The sequence below is a fragment of the Balaenoptera musculus genome, chromosome 9 (assembly GCF_009873245.2).
Source record: "Balaenoptera musculus isolate JJ_BM4_2016_0621 chromosome 9, mBalMus1.pri.v3, whole genome shotgun sequence".
Taxonomy (NCBI): domain Eukaryota; kingdom Metazoa; phylum Chordata; class Mammalia; order Artiodactyla; family Balaenopteridae; genus Balaenoptera; species Balaenoptera musculus.
The window spans coordinates 81,730,366-81,743,279 of NC_045793.1; the positions used below are offsets into that span (position 1 = coordinate 81,730,366).

Below are 12,914 nucleotides of genomic sequence, written 5' to 3' on the forward strand. Positions count from 1 at the left end.
GTGAACCGACCGCTTTCTCCACTAAACTGCTTTTAATTTGGGGGTGATTCACCAATTCCTTGCTCCCACCTAAAACAAAAAATAGAAACAAAGCAAAACAAATAAATAAAATCTTATTCATTCTCCGTACTACACTTCTTGTGTAGTTCAGGGTTACAGTTTTTCCTTCTGCTTTCCCCTGTGTTTTTCTTCTTTTGCTGAACGGATGATAAACACTTTCTCAAATTTATTTCAGTCCAGTATTTTTGTGTGTGTCTGTGGATTACCTTGAGCATCACACCTATGAAACTTTCATAAACCAGAGCACCAAAACATGTTCCTCAGGCTCTTTTTCTTTCATTTACACAATGAAACTGTTTACATCATGACCCCAGATGATCACGAACGTCGAGAAAGGAGGTTAAACTCACTGTTTTTGCAAAGTATAACTTCCTTGTTCCCTCTCCCCTCTGCCTGTAAAACTCATTTTGTACAGCTCTTCGGAGCTTCTTTCTATCTGCTAGATTGGATGCTGCCTGACTCAAGTGGATTTTTGCTCAAATAAATTGTTAAAATATTAAAAAAAAAAAAAAAAGGAGGTAATGTAGCATGTTCTCTACAAAATCAGGAGAGAATGTCATTGCCATTGGAAGAAATAGCAGTGTAAATTCAAAGGATTTGTTTGGAGCTAGATTTATCATTCCAAGATTTATCTGTCTTTAAAAAAAAAAGCAATGATTTTTTTCTATCAAAAGAAATAGCACTTTTTATCAATAATGATACATGCCACTTTTTTGCACTAAAATAAGCTACATTTAAAATGTTGTCACCTCTGTCTGGTCTTAAAATTACATAAACTGCCAAGTGTTAAAACTGTTTTTCCTGCCCTTAGACTTGTTGAACAATTTTAGAGCTCTTTTAGTAATAGACAAACTCCTTATTAAAATATTTTTGTTCTAGAGTTTAAGCCAGGATCCTATTGCAAAGCAGATGGTATTCATGAGCTGATTTTTACAAGAATGTGTTTTGCTTCACTGATTGCTGTTTTGATAGCTATTTTTAAGATTTTTAGAACCCTTTAATGTCTATTTCTGAGAGTAATTTCCATAACCTAAATTGAGAAATTTTATTTCTGTCAATTTTATTTCTGTCAGAATGTACAGATTTAAGAAATAATGACCGTGGTAACCAAGTGTGATTTGAAGAATAATATTTTTTAGGGATTGGTTTTCATTACTGTCTTTGGAAAGCAACATAAGAAACCAGTCCATTAAAACTGACTTTGATGAAATAAGCTGTTTTATAATGGTAATATTTACATATATGAGAGAAAAAGTATTCATATATTAAAGACTGGCTTTCTAAATAGCTGAGGCCTCATTTTTTCCTATAGCTTTTACACCCTCTTCATTGCTAGTACACTTTTCTTATCATATTTCTTCTTTATGATTAAAATCTTGGATATTATTATTATATATTATTATAATATATTATAAAATAGGAAATAGTATGTTAAAGTGTTTTTCAAAATAAATGGCAGTAAAATAATAATTTATGGTAATTATTATTAGGGTCTGATAAAAATCAAAATGAATGTATACATGTAGACAAATGTCAGTGAAAACCAGAAATTTTTTAAATTGATCTCATCAATTTAGTGTTCAGTAGTTAACCTTTGCTATTTCATTGTAATCAGTATCTAAGGATTAATTTCAAAACAAACCTTTTCAGACTGAAGGGGAAAAAAATCAGATTATTTGTGTTATTTTTTCTTAACATCTACATTTCAAACTATGCCAGTAAACATAATTATAAGAAACAGACGTATGTTCCTAATGTTCAGTGAAAGACCTTTGCTGAAAATGTAATGCTAAATATTAGGAAATACTAGTTTAACACAGGGGAGTTCTGAATTAATAGAGCATTGATTATTACTGACCCAGTTTAAAAACACTGAGCATCATTTAACAGTTATTAGCTTCCTAAGTATTTTATCATAATATTCTTAATTCAGTACACTACCTGTTTTGAACAGTTGTGCAGTTTAAAACTGACTCTACATAAAGCTACCTACATATTCTCGAAAATACATCCCCTCCCAAGAAACAGACATGTACTTTTGTATATTTGTTTATGTTTTTTAGAACTACTACTTATTTAGGATTCTATAATCTGCCACATGTGCTATTACTGAAATAAAATAACAAGCAACTAAAATGATTGTGATATAAAAATTTGGAAAAGTTTTGAGGTATAATGTACATAGTGGCATCAAAATGTATTCCAATAGTTGCTTTACTTTTTCTTATCACTATGTTCAACATAAAAATACATGTTTGTAATAGACATATATGCCTATACATATACATCTATACATAAGCTAGTTAATACTTTTATAGCCTTATATAACTAATAAAATAGTTTCAAATTCAGTTGCTTGGTAGAGATCCAAACCATTTCTTTTCTGTAGGTTTTATATTTATTTTATTCCATATTTTAAAGATGAGAAATCTGAAGTCCAGGTCAGTGTTCTTTGCACCTCCATACCCACCCAACATTAATTCCATTTGTAGCAAATGAATTTCTTCTACTTAACAGGATTTTCTTTTTGGTCCTCTTCTGTATCTTGACTTATGCGTAGAGTTTGAATTAGGAAAGCACCAGAACAAGTATAGTGAGGTAAATTGAGCCTTAAATGAACTGGCTAAATAAACTGAGGTAACTTAGTCTAAAGCTTTAAACAACAAACGGAATTTTTATCTATTTTTTTTTCTCCTTAAGAACAGTTTGCTAGAGATTCAAATTAAAACAGTTGAGAAAAGAGATGGTTGAACACAATGTAAGAAATCTTTAAGCTAAATTATAGAACTGCTATCTCTATTTTTTTTTTGGTTGAAAAAAATTTTTAAGATGACAAATAAAAGCTTAACTTTGTGAAGAACAGTAAATAACCCCTATGAGGGAGTAAACAGTAACATTAGAAGAGTTGAAGCTAAAAGTGATTATACTCATCCTCTCTCCTCCTCCTTCCTCAAGTGAATGAAAAAGATATATACGAAAATTGTTCGGGCTCACTGATAAACCATTTTAACTACATAAGTAAATCGCTCTTAATAAGTTGGACCACATTTTAATTTCTGACCTGTTGGGTAGTATATTTTAACATGACAGGGACAAGACAAGTCTCCAGTGTTTTTTCTGATAAAACTCAGCCCTAATCACAGAGCTCAGTCTCCGGGCGTAGAGGCTACTTTTATGGGTTAGTCATTTACTTTTTAGAAGGTCGAGCTGAAATCACTGTTTAAAGTACTAATTAGCACTAATTGTAGAGAGTTTCAGGATACTTCATGAAAGACCCGACATCATGACATTTCTCCTTTTGACATTAATAAATGTGCATGAATTTCTTCAGTGTGTCATAGGTATTAAAATGATAGTAATGTTTCTAATAAAACAATGTTAATTGTGTTTAGAAAAAGCTTCTTTGCGGCGCTTTCAACCAGTTCTTCCATTTATGGCATGAGCTGATGCCTGTAAACGCTCACTCCAATGCACTGCAGTCAGTAAGCTCAGGTTTCATTAATTATCCATTTGGAAAATCATCTAATCACCCATCAAAGTACACCTCTGTTCTCATGTAACTGAATTTATAGAATTAAGAATTGAAAACTTAACCTCTTAAAATAACATTTAGAAAAAATATTGTTGTATTTACATAAGTCCATGTATGAGCTTTATCATCTTAGAAGACCAAAAAAAATATTTCTTGCCACTTAATTTAATTGCCATCCTTTATCAGTTCTTAATAGCACTGTCTTCTAAAGAACCAGATGGTTCTCCAGTTTATATGGAAGAAGGGCCATGGTCCTACTTGCCCAAGGAAATTTTGTTGTTTAATTTAACTTGGGGGAAGCTATTCATGTGATTTAGGTTTATGAAAAAGAACTATTTTTATTTAGTGCACACATGTAGGTCAAAGCAGCTCGGAAGTATTTTAATGTCATGTTCCACGGGTTTATAGGCCAGAGGATAATAAATCAATGAGAAAGGAACAAAAAACAATAATAGAGATTCCTGTGATTTTGTGGTTAGGCATTTCAAGAGTCTAAACATAAAATATCTTTATTATCTCAAGATAATTTAGTAAAGACTGTGCCACTACTAAAAGGTCATGATGTTTCTCATGGCTTTAGATAAGTGGTTATTGAATCATTCCTCAAATTGCTAATGATCTGAAGCGCTGGAAAACATATCACATAGTAATCAATCACCATTCTAACACTCCATGTACAAAACTGTAGCATAATTAGAGATTTACATTTTACAGCATTTGAAATACAATTATTTTTGTTCTGAATACAGTTATTTTTGTTTTGATGAGAGATTGTCAATGAGAAATGCAAATGAGATATTTTATGGAAGCGTTGGAATCAGTACAATCCCTCTTTGTGGATCAATAATTTGTTCTCAAAATGAAGTAAGTCACAGGCAGGCAATACTATAATATTCAGCATGCTGAAAAAAAAGCAGGTGGAGGAGATGTATCTTACTTTTTTAATATACATTTATGTTTTAGGATAAGTTTTCATGTTAATTCTTGGAAATTTTTATTAACTTTATTTTTCCACTTCAGATTGCTCGTATAAACCATTAACACATTTTCTGGTAAAGCGATGTAGTTGTTATCTTGTGGTAGCATGTTAGAACTGTAAATGGTTTTGCCCTTGAAGAAGGAATCAACGTTAGATAGTTCTTCATAGCATTCCGTATCTAGTCCAGCAGCACTATGTAAAAGTTAAATGGTATAGAAATGAGAAAATAGGAGGTATCTGTGTTTATTTTCCAGTGATCTGATCTGATTTTAATTCTTAGGCTATCATGTTTTCATAGCCTGTAGGTTAGTCAGTGCTTTTAAATTACTTCTTTCTCTTTATACTCACTGGTTATCAAACCTTCTTCTTAGCTAAGAGCATATAGGCAAAATATGTTTTGCTGCCCCCATAAATTTTTGAAGTAATAACTACAAAAAGAGTGATTTTAAACATAGTAATAACTGGATGTTGGGAGATTAAAAGGAAAAGAAAAAGGAGGTCATCCGTACCTTTAAGCATTTTCTTTTCTCTTAGGAAAATGATCAAGAAAACCTAATTTTGAATGAAGCAACACACCAGTGAAGAAATATATCTGTAGTCTTGCACAGAAATGTGTTTTTCTAATGAAAATGTAAAATCTAGAAATGACAAAGATGGATGGATGGGAGGGATAGAAGGTAGAAGGGAGGAGGGAGAAATACACATCCATATGTATAAAAAATGATCACCTTAAAAACTTCTAAGAGGGCTTTCTAAAATACCTTATACAGATTTTAGGAGAGAAGAAATTAATCTCTTTGGGCCATTCCAAATAATAGAAGGCAGTACGTGTTGCGCAGACTGACATCTCTGATGCTTCTGTCCAGCGAGGTGGAAACTAGTTTTCTGCTTGGCTGCCAGCCCAAGAGCAATGACTTTCAGCAAGAAAACAAGACACACTGGGACAAGAGGCACATTAAGGAAAAGCTTAAAGATGCCTGATGAAATATTGAGCGCCACTTTCACAATATTAATTGGAGAACATTTTTGCCTCTGCTACTAGACTTTGAAAAATAACTTGTGTGTGACTTTTAAATATGTTCTATTACTTTGTTTTTATTTTCTGACTAATAACGTCTTGTGATTCAGTTTCTCACTTTTTTCTTGCTACTAGAATATTATAACAATTAAAGAACTACTTTAAAAAAACAATTTCAAGTACATTCACAAATGGTGAATTCTCTTCCATAGCTGTAGAGACTCAAGACTGTATATTGATAAAGGTGTTTATATTTTTTCAATGATTCGGTGATATTTTCATAGCAATGCTAATACTGCTTATTTGGAGTTTGATTCGTGGAAATAGTTATTAAATTGTTCCACAGGACTCTAGTTGAAGAAATTTGATGGCTTTATTTTGTATGTGCCAGGCACTGTGCCTTATTGCAATGCCTAGTGGAGTCCAGATGTTTTATCAGTTTTTAAAGTATTTTTCCATGAGTGGTATCATTTAGAATTTCATTTTCACAGGTCACTCCTCCATTGTCTTTCATTTTTCTTGTATATCTTAAAGCAATAGAAATTACTGAGCCCTTGCACTCAACATTTGGAATGTTTTAGCTGTGTGTAAGGGTAAGGGTGGAATGGTGGTAAATAATGGGTCTATTTTGGGAACACATTATTAATGATACAATGTATAGGTTAGAATGCTGAATATTTTTATATTCAACTGCTATTTTGTCTCAAAACTGGAAACTGTAGATATTGGGGTAGGGAGACCCCTCGAAGATGAATTAATGCTTTCATTGACATTTCAGAGAGTGAAACTGTTTCTAGTCCTTTTTCAAGGAAGCACGTGTAGTCATATTTTCCAGCTTGCAGCCTTGTGTTTTATCTTACAGCTTCATCTTCATCCTCCATCCTAACTTTCCAAAGTTAAAGGAGTATGCTAACCAATGTTCATATATTTTAAAGAGCTGTCTTGTTTGAAGGGGAAAATATCCTAGACATTTCATCTACCTGCCTAATACTAAGAGCCATAGATCTTTATAGACAGATAATGTTTATACCCTAAGAAGAAGGAATGACCAGGTACAGAGCAGAAGTAAAAATACCAGAGAGCACATAGTATGTATGAGTAGTATTCTTCTTACCAAGACAAAGACTTACTCTCATATTCAAAGTAAATGCAGGCCCTGAATGAGGAGAACTCCCAATAAGGTGAGACAGATGACTCTGAGAGCATTTTCTGTCCTCCAGTTCTGTATTCATACTGCACAATTGAAGGGCAGGGGCCATGTCTTACTCATAATCTCAGTAGTCAGTACAGTAAACAATAAGCATGTTCTCAGATTTTTTCACTAAGCCATCAGATAGGTGTTTTTGGTGTTTATGGTTACTGTTTCAATTCTTTTTTCTTAAATTATTTTTAAGATGGCAAGAATTTCTCGATTTTAAAATTGAGGTCAGCTATCCAATCGATCTCCCTTAGTGATTCTGGTAATTAATTTCTCAAACTAAATACCTGTATTTCCTCCTAAGTTTGTAATCCCTTTTTAATTACACCATTGATCCTTCTTTTGAACTCAGAGTAAAAAGCAACTTTTAACAAAGATCTAGCATTTACATAATTTTTCAATCAGACTGGCAATTCATTATCCTCTGATTTTTCCTTAGTTATTGCAGCTGTGGAAAATTTCCCAAGATTTTTATGAGGTTAAGCTAGAAAGATTAATCTTCTGCACTGAAGAGACATTCTTATAGTTTTAGGCATCTATTTTTTTCTTCCTGTTCTCTAATAAAACTGTGTTTTTTAAAACTTGGTTGAATATCTTCTGCGTATTAGTTCATGTTAATCCAAAAGGTGAGAATTATCCTATCAAATACAGGGATTAATTTTAGGATCATAAAACAAATTTATAACAAGACAAAATAATCTAATACATTTTATTAATTTGCTCAGATTGTTACCATAGCCTGTAATATCTCTCTTTCTTTCACCCTTTATCCCAAGAGCTCTCTTTTTCAAGACATCATCGATGTCCCTGTCTTGTCCATTCAGACTAAGGCACTGTGACATACAAATACTAGCAGTCTTCATCAGTACGTAAGCTAAATGACAGTAGATCAGTGATCTCTTTCTGAAGACATCATCTTGTATATCCTCCGACATCAGTTGTTTTCAACCAGTGACTGTTTTGCCTCCCTCTTCCCGTAGAGATATTTGACAGTGCATAGTGGAATTTTTGATTGACAGGACTGGGGTAGGATATGCTGATGGTATCTGGTGGGTAGAGGCCAGAGTTTCCACTAAACATCCTACAATGCACAAAACAGCCATCCCAACCCCAACATAGAATCATCTGGAAAAAATGTCAATAGTGCCAAGGTTAAGAAACATTAATTAGTTACTTAAATTGATGCTGGACCATGAATAGTCATAGTCTGCATGCAGATCCCTGGCAAATTATATGAACACTTTCCATTCTTAAGTCCAAAACTTTGTTGGTGACTGTGTCAAGGGACAATGTAAAATGTTTTGCTCAAGCCCTGCGAGATTGTATTTTTTGTTTCTATGTTATCTATGTGGACTGCCACATTATCATTGAAGGAAATTAAATTGGGCTGTCACAATTTTCTCTTTGACGAAGCCACAGTGCTTGCTACCCAGTGCACTGCATTGCAAGTCATTGCCAATGATTGCACATTTACAGTTTGATGGTTTGTGCTGGTACTTCACATGGTATTGGAGTTAATTTGACCACTATGTAACAACCTGGGTTGCCTTTTCCATCTGTAAAAAAATAAAGAAAGAAAGAAAGAAAAGGAAAATGAATGAGTGGAGATTTTAATATAGATAGATTTCAAGGGCTTTATATAGTATATAATACATATGTAATTATATATAACATATATAGTATATATTTTACATATAAATTATATATATGTAATATATTTTACATTTAAATTTTATTATTTGCTTCTCTATTTTTCCTCTTCCTGTTTGCACAGAACCCCTCTCTGTATGTGTTTCCATCTCACAGGTATTAATGCATCACCAGGCTGAAGTTAAACCAGATAATCCTGGGTGTTTCTATGAAATTTACATTTTATACTATTCCCTCCACATAGAAAGTATTCTCCTGTTTAAGTCCAGTCCCTTCTTCAATACCCAGGCTTTCTGCTATGTCTTAATCCATCTTTCCTTGCCCGAGGTGAAAGTAAATCCTTCTTATTCTGGGTCCCAGTACACTCTTTATATACTCCTCTAGTTCACCTTCTGACTTTTTATATAGATGATCTTTAAGAGGTTATGTTTTCTCTAGAAAATTATATGATATTTATCTGTATCAAAGTATCTTATTTATCTATAAATCTATGTGGAATTATACTGTTTGGAAGTGAATCTACATTTCTCATTATCTAAAAGTACAGGGACTTCATAAAAATCATCCTGCTTAACTGAAAGAACAAACTTAAAAATTGAAGATATTATCATGACGAACATTGATTTCCAGTAGCAGGTATAGCTTTCTGTATTTATAAAATGAAAAATACATTCCAAAGTCTCTCTAGTGATACAGTGATTTAGAAGAGTATCTCTGATATTGACGTAAGAGCTATTTAGCAAAAGGCTGAGGTAGTTTCTTCATACAACATCCTAAGAAATATTCCTGATTCATGAGTTTTTTGAGAATAAGGTTTGTGTTCATTCTATCTCTTACCTCTTAGCTCTGTGCCTTTATTATCTAGAAAAATGCATTTTAGAATTATACTAAGCAAACTCCTGGAATAAATAAATAAATTGAATTTTGCCATATTTATTATATATAGCAATCGATGAATAATTTTGGTCTAGCATCTATTTTTGCTTGTTCAACTTTTCTCATTCTTAGATTGAGCTTAGATTATTTTAACAGTGGGATAATGCACATATGTATATTTAAAGTCCTCAGGATAGTGTATCCATATACCTTAGCTATTGTTATTTTTATTAATAACCCTGACACCTCAGAACAAGGAAAAATTTATTTCCTTTACCATATAAGATGCGTGGTGTAACTGGATTCCCCCAAGGAGAATGTTTAAAATAACTTTGGACAGCAAAACTTCTGCTGGAGCTTGTTTGCTTCTTAACACTGTTACCTCCTAGGTATTGCAATTGAAATTAGATTTTCTTCCAGTCTTCCTCAATCTCCATTCTATCCTTAGGACTTTCTGTTCTTTTGCCTTGGTCTGTTATTTGCACAGCTATTTTAAAATATTTTACAGTTACTTAGTACAATTATTTTTCAGATTAAGAGCACCAGATCTGTCTGAAAACTTTTACCAAGCTAGTCATCAAGGAAGGAAAATCTTATTAAACACCAAGATTTTTCTAGATTGTTGTTGTTGTCTCTAATCATGGCCTCCAACTGCATCACCTTTAATTGTGATAAACTTTCTTTTATACATCTCTTGATCTTTTCTAAGCAATTATATTGTTTTGTTTCGATTCTCTGTTTTGGGGTTCTCTACTCTTATTTTACATTATATTGTTTAGATTAGAGTTAAATAGTCAGTTTAGAAGTTATTTATTGTCTTAAAAGGCTGTTCTTTTTAAATTATAAGTTGGCAATACATCACTTTAAATTCTCTACTATATTTCTGTCTGTCCTCTGGATTATAACTAATCTAGATTCTTGTTTTAACTGATTTACTCCTTAGCCAAACCAATAATGTAACAATAAATATTGACCTCCTCTACATATAGGAAAACTGAGGCCCAGGGAGTTTAAGGAACTTGCTAAAGGTCTCACAGCTGGTAAAGGCAGAGCCAGGATTGAAACTCTAAGTCTGGCTTGAGACACTAAGCTTTCAATCAGTGTTACACTTCCTGTCATTTGGGAAGAATATGGTTGAGACCTTGATGAGTCTCCAACTTTGTTATCAAGAAAGAACAGCAAAGCTATTTCGATTTGTGGAGACTGAGTAGTTAGCTAGACTAACTCAGTAAGTATCTAGCTTCTACCAACCAACTTTGTCACTTGTTGCCATGACCCACATCCGTGGCACACAAAATATTAATAAACATAAGTCATGGATCATTAAATATTTGCAACCCTGAAAGATAATTAGAAATCCCTAATACCTGGAAAGTTTCTTTAACCTAGGATTTTATAAAACTGCAAAAAAATGAGCATGACTAAGCACACTCCCTCACGTGAGAACTATAAACTGTTAAACATAAAGTTAAGAGAAATTGCATAAATGTATGAGCAATAAAGAGTAAGAACTACTATCAGTTTCCAGTTCATTATAACCATTACTCTTAATACTATAGTCATTTTTACAGTTCCTCGTAGGTTTATCTTTCTTGTGTTTTCGTATCTTTCCTCTCATTCCACACAGTGAATTCTCGGAAATTCACTTCTTGATTCAGAATTTTTAAAAATAGTAACACACCAAAAAATCACAAGTTCTTATTTTACCCTTTCATTTCTTCATTCTTTCATTCAACAAATATATGCACCCATTTAATGGATGCCTTCAGTTTTTTTTTTAAATTAATTTTCAAAATGTGTGTGTCCACCCCAGAAATTTCTTTCATTCTCTCTATTTACTCCATTCCATTGTTACCTTCTCTGTTCTGTGTGCTTTCTCTCTGCATCAGCTTTTAGTGTTACATTAATTCATGCTCATTTTTGACCTCCTTTGGTAGGGAGGAGAATTCTTACTTTCAAAGGAAGACTTTTCAAATGTCTTCATATTATGCAATGCCATTACATTTTCAGAGTAATGCACTTAAACACTCTTTCTCAAACAATTTCACAACCACAATCATGCAGTACACATGAACATCTTAAATTTGAAAACTCTTAATGCATATACCAAATCTACCAAATGCTAGTCTAGGAAAAGAAACAGTCATTAATTTCAGCCTCCTATTGAGCTCCATTGTATTCAGAGAACTGAAAAGATTATTGTGAAAAACTTTTTATAAATAGAAGACATATATGTTAGTATTTTGGAAAATTATTAAGTAGTTGTAAGATTTCAATTTTAATTTTATTACTATTTTATTATGGTCAGTTGATATTAAAAAGCATAACATGTACATTTATTCAAAAAAAGTTTTTTAAAATATTTGGAATATGAATTTACCAAATTCCACAGTTTTCTGTAGAAATAAGGGGATTTTACAAGGAAATAATACTTAATGGCTGCCTACAATGTGTACTAAATATTTTACACAGAGGTCTCATTTGCTCTTCATAACAACCCTATGACTTGATTGTGAGTATTAAATACAATGAAAATAATTGAGGGTGAGAGAGAATAAATAACATGCCAAACAGCTGCCTTTGTAGTTCCAATTCCCCATATTCCTTGAGATTTCTCTGTGAGGATGAATAAGCTACGATTTCAAAATCACTCTGCCATATTTTACAAACTCACAACATTTATTCATTGTGAATTTGCATTCAGATATTTAAAATTTCAGAAATACACATAAACCTCAATTGATCTTTAGGATATTGCTCTGATTATAATTTCTATTAAACAATTAGGTCGATAAATGGAGCAGAAAAATAACAGAAAACAGATAAAAAACACCAAGGTAACAAATTTGGGAGTAGTAAAAAGGCAATAAAAGTACAAGGTCTTGGACAAATATGATATAATTAATTAGACATAATTCCCATATACTTTTTGTTATTTTGGGGTCCTTGATTTTTGGTGATTGGGAAAAAGGGAAGAATTAAGGTCTTTGTATTATTAGTAAGAAGAAAAAAGTAAAGAATATGCAACTAGAAGGCAGAAGGCCTGAGATCTAGTTGTGAATATGCTGCTACATGGTTGGGTAACTGAGTATATCAGCTTACTTTATTTATAGTCAAAATGGTCTCTCATGTCTTCTAATATTCTAAAATTGCATGATTCTCAAGACCAGTGATTCTTAGAATGCAAGTTTATGACAAATTAACCAAATAAAATTGAAAATATCTGACAAATCACTGATAAACTTTATCTGATTTTTTTTAAGATTTTAATGAGTTTTTGAATTGTTTATAGTCACTTCCTTTTGCTTCATGTAGAAGTTACTAAAGCATTAAGAAGAAGCTGAAATTACTAAAGAATAATAGCATTGAAAGAAAATAGAAAACTCAAATAGTCAGAAAAATATTGAAAGATTAAATAGGAAATTGGTTCAGATAACTCTTGGGGGAAAAAAGACAGTAGCGAATGAGAGGATTTCATTTCAAAACATTTCATGATTGGAATAGGAATGATAGTCACTTCAGGGGGTGAAAGTAGGAATGGGAAGATAGAAGCAAACAATTGAACAGGACAATGACCATCTTCAACAAATATAACTTAAAC

General features: G+C 32.3%; 1 protein-coding gene across 1 annotated transcript in view; it reads left to right on the forward strand.

Annotated features, from left to right (window-relative positions):
• Positions 1–12,914, forward strand: part of PCLO (piccolo presynaptic cytomatrix protein) — a 384,092-nt gene that overhangs the window by 217,159 nt on the left and 154,019 nt on the right. The window lies entirely within an intron of this gene.